The sequence below is a fragment of the Mustelus asterias genome, chromosome 15, assembly GCF_964213995.1.
Source record: "Mustelus asterias chromosome 15, sMusAst1.hap1.1, whole genome shotgun sequence".
Taxonomy (NCBI): Eukaryota; Metazoa; Chordata; class Chondrichthyes; order Carcharhiniformes; family Triakidae; genus Mustelus; species Mustelus asterias.
In genome coordinates, this window is record NC_135815.1 from 91,360,481 (window position 1) to 91,368,206 (window position 7,726).

Below are 7,726 nucleotides of genomic sequence, written 5' to 3' on the forward strand. Positions count from 1 at the left end.
TTCCTGCTTGAAAGCTGAACTGATTTGCCTGCCAACCTTGGCAATTGTGACACCTGCCTGTGTTTTAGCAGGTGAAACTTTGCTGGAAATCCTCTCCTGGGCTTATTGTTCAGGGACAGAATCGTAGAATCATAAAACCCCAACAGTGCCGGAAAGGCCATTTAGCCCATCGAGCCTGCACCGACAACAGGCTGTCCCACACAGGCCCTAACGCCTGTAATCCCAGAAATTTACCCTGTTAATCCCCCTGACAATAAATGCAAGATTTTCCAGCCGCACTTGCCCCAAGACTGGAAAATCCCATCCGAGGCAATCAGACCTTTGCGTGGTCCGTCCCCGCCCGCTACGATTCCTGTGGCAGGTGGGACGGGGAACTTCCAGGGTTAAGGGTTCATTTAGCATCCTAACCCACGCATCTTTGGAGTGTGGGAGGAAACTGGAGCACCTGGAGGAAACCCATGCAGACATGGGGACGACATGCAAACTTCACACAGACAATCACCCAAGGCTGGAATTGAATCCAGGCGCCAGATGCTGTGAGGCAGCAGTGCTAACCACTCTGCCGCTGTGCCACCCAAACACAATGCCCGAACAGCGACTTGAACCCTGGACCCTCAGATTAAAAGTCTGATGCTCTACCGGCTGAGCTAACCAGACTCTGATCGTCATAGTGTATTTGTATCACTGGGTCATTCCCGCATTGTTTTTTTAAAAATTTATTTATTAGTGTCACAAGTATGCTTACATTAACACTGCAATGAAGTTACTGTGAAAATCGCCTAGTCGCCACACTCTGGTGTCTGTTCGGGTCACTGAGGGAGAATTTAGCACGGTCAATGCACCTAACCGTCTTTCGCTCTGTGGGAGGAAACCAGAGCACCCGGAGGAAACCCACGCAGACACGGGGAGAACGTGCAAACTCCACACAGACAGTGACCCAAGCCGGGAATGAAACCTGGGTCCCTGCGCTGTGAGACCATAAGATATAGTAGAATTAGGCCATTCAGCCTATCGAGTCTGCTCCGCCATTCGATCATGGCTGATAAGTTTCTCAATCCCATTCTCCCGCCTTTTTCCCGTAACCTTCGATCCCCCCTGCCAATCAGGAACCTATATATCTCTGTCTTAAATACGCTCAGTGATCTGGCTTCACAGCCTTCTGCGGCAATGAATTCCACAGATTCACCACCCTCTGGCTGAAGAAGTTCCTCCTCATCTCGATTCTAAAGGGTCGCCCCACTCTGAGGCAGCAGTGCTAACCATTGTGCCACTGTGCCGCCCCAATTCTGTCAATTGTTCTGTCATCTCTACCCAAAAGCCTCTGTGGAAGACTACTCCTCATGTTGCGCAGTGTGAAATGGCAAACTTGGAGATTTTTCCCCTCTTGCTGAAACTTTGACAAATTGAGCAAAGGTCACATAGAGGTCAAAGGTCGTGCATTCTGCTGCATCAAACACCTCAAGAAGCTCAATTTGTGATGCAGCCGTAATTTTTTTTTTGTTGGTCGAATTTAAACATAGAAAAACTACAGCACAAAGCAGGCCCTTCGGCCCCACAAGTTGTGCCGAACATATCCCTACCTTTTAGGCCTACCTATAACCCTCCATCCTATTAAGTCCCATAGAAACACAGAAAAACTAAGACAGAGATTAAGACAGAGATTAGGAGATTTTCCTTCTCGTGGAGGGTTTGGAGTGCAGACCATGGGAGAAATCTTGTGGAGATGCAAGATTCCTGCCTGCAGACATGCCTCCTCTCGGCGAACATAGTGTATGGCATGGATGATAAATTGTGCATCCCTGTACAAAGGCTGCCACAAGCCATTGAATTGGGTTGGAGATCTGCAAACACTGAGACTGCCATGAAATCATCAAGGTGGATATGAAACGGGAATTTGATCCAAATGTCTGCATTATGTCTCCAGGAATGGAAGATATGTTGATGTTATTAAGTAAGAAGTTTAACAACACCAGGTTAAAGTCCAACAGGTTTATTTGGTAGCAAAAGCCACACAAGCTTTCGGAGCTCTAAGCCCCTTCTTCAGGTGAGTGGGAATTCTGTTCACAAACAGAGCTTATAAAGACACAGACTCAATTTACATGAATAATGGTTGGAATGCGAATACTTACAACTAATCAAGTCTTTAAGAAACGAAACAATGTGAGTGGAGAGAGCATCAAGACAGGCTAAAAAGATGTGTATTGTCTCCAGACAAGACAGCCAGTGAAACTCTGCAGGTCCACGCAACTGTGGGAGTTACAAATAGTGTGACATGAACCCAATATCCCGGTTGAGGCCGTCCTCGTGTGTGCGGAACTTGGCTATCAGTTTCTGCTCAGCGACTCTGCGCTGTCGTGTGTCGTGAAGGCCGCCTTGGAGAACGCTTACCCGAATATCAGAGGCCGAATGCCCGTGACCGTGATGTTATTAAGGGCAGCAGGAGATGGTCTTGCTCACTTTTCAAGGATGTATGATTTTGACATTTGTTTGAACTTTACTTGGTCGTATCACAGGCAGTAAATGTACAGGTAATACTGCAAAACACATATTTTATATTGTACAACTGACCGCACTCTGCGTTCTTGCTCATTTATCTGGCTAGGGCGGCCACAGTGATTAGCACTGCTGCCTCACAGCGCCAGGGACCCGGGTTCCATTCCCAGCTTGGTCACTGTCTGTGCGGACTTTGCACATTCTCCCCCGTGTCTGCGTGGGTTTCCTCTGGGTGCTCCGGTTTCCTCCCGCAGTCTGAAAGACGCGCTGGTTAGGTGGATTGGCCATGCTAAATTCTCCCTCAGTGTACCCGAACAGGCGCTGGAGTGTGGCGACTAGGCGATTTTCACAGTAACTTCACTGCAGCGTTAATGTAAGCCTATTTGTGACACTAATAAATAAACTTAAAAAACCATAGGATGATCAGTTTGCAATGCCATGTTAATTATCACATTAGAGAATGCAGAATAAGCAAAAGGTTATGCGCCCACCCAGCCTGCATTCTCCACAGAGCAAATACTACTCAGAGCAATCATTAAATCCACTCCACGTATTGTCCGCTCCTAATCCATCGCTTCGCTTTTCCCCCAGTTCCCTCCTATCTGCTCCTTAAGTCTGCCGCCTGTGGAACCATACCTCGGTAAAGCCACCTTTATCCCGGGGCTGGTTTAACTTGGATCAGGGGAGATTTTGGCTCTCTCGTGCAGACAGTATTTTCACAGGCCAACATTCTTCTGTGAGGCTACCACTGGAATCAGTGGTTGAGCCGTGCAAATGGCAGAAGCTAATTCGCGGCGGAGAGCTTGGTAGAATCTAAACTACAAACAATGCCGGAATAAAACAGATCTCTGACATTCTGCAGCGGAAAGGGGAAAAATAATGGGCAAAATAAGGAAATAAATCCTAATAGATAAGCGCCGGAATTCTACCGCCTCGCATGCCAAGGAATCGGAGCGGGCGAGGGGCGGACAACGGAAATGTATGTTGACTTCGAACGGGAATTCCCAGTCCTGCTCGAGTGAGGTCGTAAAATCCTGCTCAGTCATTTTCAAAAAAAAATTGTTGTCCATGCAATATTCTATATAGACATTTTGACCAATTTATTATACATTTACTCAAGTGCCTTTACTTTATGAGACAGACAAAGGACTATGGTTCAAACTTAGCTTCATTAAAGCACTCACAGAGTAAAGAAACAATTCTTATACGATAGATTAAGTTAATTTTCCCCAAATTAGGCTAATTGCCTGAGAAATAGATATTACCCGGTCTGGTAAATCGATTGGGCTGTTGGATTCAATTCACTGAGCTCATGGCGGTCGATGAACGTCCTCTGAGCATGAAGGTGGATCCCACACGCCCTCCTGTGTCGTCCCAGGTCACAGTGGGTTTGGTGGAGCCTTCACTGGAGTTTGTCTTAAACATGGTTGTTTTTGTCTTTCTTCCTTCCTTCCTTCTTTGAACGTTCCCTGGCTTTCAGTCAATGGGGTGAAAGGGTAGGGGGTCACGTCACCCAATGAGATGAGGCCAGGTCATCCTAATTGTACATATCTCTTTAATAGTGAGTCTGGCTGAAACTAGGGAATACACAATCATAATGTCTTCTGGCTGAGTACCTCCTGATGAGTTTTAGGCCATAGTGACTCTCCCATTCTAAGGGTTGAACCTCTTTAATCAATATGTAAGAGGTCTGGGTTCTGGTTTCAGGTCATGATGACTTCCCTATTGTTAAGGACAAGCTCCCCTGTTCGATATTGAGACAGTCCTGGTTTGTGTCCCTGTTGGCTTTTGACTTGTGGTAACCTCATAGAAGCAGTTTTGGCTGTACTAGTTTAAAAGTGTCCAATTTTAGTTTGGGCCTAATTTCTCAGGCCTTGTCCACTTGACTATATTTTGGATTTTGATACTTACGCGCATGTCGCCTGTATTTCTATTTCTGATGGAAAGCCATTAATCTGAAACATTACCTAAAAAGATAAGAACTGGGAGCAGGGGAAGACAATTCAGCCTCTCGAGCCTGCTCTGCCATTTAATTCAATCACAGCTGATCACATCTTGGCCTCAACTCCATTTCCTTCAACCCATTACGAATTAAAAATCTGTCTATCTCCTCCTCAAATTGACTCACTGTCCCGGCACCCACCGCACTCCGGGGTAGTGAATTCCACAGATTCTCCACCCTTGGAGAGAAGTAATTTCTCCTCATCTGTTCTAATTCTGCCGCCCCTTATCCTAAAACGATGACCTCCCATTCTAGATTGCCCCACAAGAGGAAACATCCTCTCCAAATCTACCCTGTCAACCCCCTTTAGCCTCTTAAATATTTCAACTAGATCTTGCTTCATCCTTCTAAACTCTGGACATTAAAGGCCTAAACTGCTCAATCTCTCTTCATAAGGCAAATCCCTCATCTCTGGAATCAATCCAGTGAACCTAGCTCTGTTTCTCTCTCCACAGAAGCTGCCAGGCCCACCGAGTGTTTCCAACATTTCCTGTATTTTTTTCTGAAGGTTTGCTGCCATTGCCAATAGTTAATCACTTTCATGTTAGATTTATGGTGAATGGTAGGAGCGTTAGGAGAGACTCGTGGGGCAGCATGGTGGCACAGTGGTTAACACTGTTGCCTCACAGCGCCAGGGATCTGGGTTCGATTCCCGGCTTGGGTCGCTGTCTGTGCAGAGTCTGCACGTTCTCCGTGTCTGCGTGGGTTTCCTCCGGGTGCTCCGGTTTCTTCCCAAAGTCCAAAAGATTTGTGGTTAGGTGCATTGGCCATGCTAAATTCTTCCTCAGTGTACCCGAACAGGCACTGGAGCATAGTAACTAGGGGATTCTCACAGTAACTTCATTGCAGTGTTAATATAAGCCTACTTGTACACTAATATTTATCAATCTGAGGAAATACCTCTTCACACAGAGGGTTTAAGTTTAAAGTTTATTTATTAATGTCACAAGTAAGCTTACATTAACACTGCAGTGAAGTTACTGTGAAAATCCCCTAGTCGCCACACTCTAATGCCTGTTCGGATACACTAAGGGAGAATTTAACATGGCCAATGCACCTAACTAGCACATCTTTCGAACTGTGGGAGGGAACTGGAGCACCCGAAGGAAACCCATGCAGATACGGGGAGAACGTGCAATCTCCTCACAGACAGTGACCCAAGGCGGGAATCGAACCTGGGTCCCTCACGCTGTGAGGCAGCAGTGCTAACCCTGAATCGTCAGCTCTGTTCTCTCTCCGCAGATGCTGTCAGACCTGCTGAGATTTTCCAGCATCCTCAGTAATTTGCTTTTATCATGTAAAAGATACCTGGATCTGTACCTGAGGTGCTATAACCTGCAAGGTTACAGAGCAGGTGCTAGAAGGTTGTGTTGGTATGGCTGATTAGTCTTCTACTTATTATTTTGCAGCCAGTATAGACACACTGGGCTGAATGGCCTGTTCAATACAGTAACTTTTCTGGGGTTGGATTTTATACAAATGAAAAATTCAATTTTAACCAATCTGTCTGAACTTCACCTTCCAACTCAAGGGGAGGCGATGGCCTCGTGGTATTATCACTAGACTATTAATCCAGAAGCTCAGCTGGGGACCCAGGTTCAAATCCCGCCACGGAAGATGGTGGAATTTGAATTCAATGAAAAAAAAATCTGGAATTAAGTATCTACTGATGACCATGAAACCAGTGTCGATTGTCGGGAAAACCCATCTGGTTCACTAATGCCCTTTAGGGAAGGAAATCTGCTGTCCTTACCTGGTCTGGCCTACATGTGACTCCAGAGCCACAGCAATGTGGTTGACTCTCAACTGCCCTCTAAGGGCAACTAGGGTTGGGCAATAAATGCTGGCCCAGCCAGCGACGCCCATGTCCCAGGAATGAATTTAAAAAACCGTTCATATAAAAACATGACATTAAAATTCCTTAATAACGCAGCAAATTGTTTCGTACAAAGATCAGTAAAAAGCACACATTGCGAGAGAGCTTCAGACTGAGCTGTAGGGATTACAGTCGGCCCAGGTCGAGTGCTTCAAGCAATGAGTTTTAGATTTAGCATATAATTGCCCCTATGAAATTCAGCTGTACAGAAAGAAAGGAGCGGCTGGCTTCTCTCGCTAAGGGATTATGTACTGAAAACAACAGCTATTAGATAATGCCCAGATTAGATCAGTAAGAATGACGGGTTTGATGGAGAGATTGTTCAGTGTGTTATCTGCATGATGTGACTGCACCAGGAATGTTGGCCATTGACAACCAGGTATTGCATTCAATTTATTAAATGAATGACTAAACCTCATTTTTACTAAGTTTTCATTTATTTATTAGTTTATTTATTACAATAATATTATTATTTATTAATAAATAAATATGCATTATTTATTGCTTAGTTTATTTAATAATTTTCATATTATTTAATCATTAGTAGGCTTACTTAACACTGCAATGAAGTCACAGTGAAAATCCCCTAGTCGCCACACTCCGGCGCCTGTTCGGGTACACTGAGGGAGAATTTAGCATGGCCAATGCACCTAACCAGCACATCGAATTATAAAATCATAGAATCCTACAGTACAGAAGGAGGCCATTCGGCCCATCGAGTCTGCACCGACCACAATCCCACCCAGGCCCCATCCACATATTTACCTTGTTAATCCCCCTGACACTAAGGGGCAATTTAGCATGGCCAATCCACCTAACCCGCACATCTTTGGACTGTGGGAGGAAACCGGAGCACCCGGAGGAAACCCGCGCAGACACGGGGAGAACGTACAGACTCCGTACAGACAGTGACCCAAGCTGGGAATTGAACTTGAGCCCCTGGAGCCGTGAGACAGCAGTGCTGACCACTGTGCCACCGTGCCGCCCCACATCTTTCAGATTGTGGGAGGAAACCCGGAGCAGCTGGAGGAAACCCATTCGGAAGCGGGGAGAATGTGCAGACTCCGCACAGACAGTGACCCAAGCCGGGAATCGAACCCTGGCGCTGTGAGGCAGCAGTGCTAACCATTGTGCCACCATGCTGGCCTTACGTTTAACACTTATTTTTCTTTGAGAAAGGTGCCATAAATCCCAAGCCAAAACAGCAAATGCAAGAAACACACAGTAGCTTCAGTCAACACCTGGGGAGGGGGCAACCTTTCGACATTTCAAACATTGTCCTTTCTTCCTGACTGAACAAGTTGGATTTGGTCAGCAACTACTTACTTAGACGTAATTCCTCCGCTCCCACACAG

The 7,726-nt window shown here is 46.0% G+C and overlaps 1 non-coding gene across 1 annotated transcript; it reads right to left on the minus strand.

Annotated features, from left to right (window-relative positions):
- Positions 1 to 584: 584 nt before the first annotated feature.
- On the minus strand, positions 585 to 657 carry trnak-uuu (transfer RNA lysine (anticodon UUU)). The gene has a single exon. It is a non-coding gene; the product is annotated as a tRNA-Lys (tRNA).
- Positions 658 to 7,726: the final 7,069 nt, after the last annotated feature.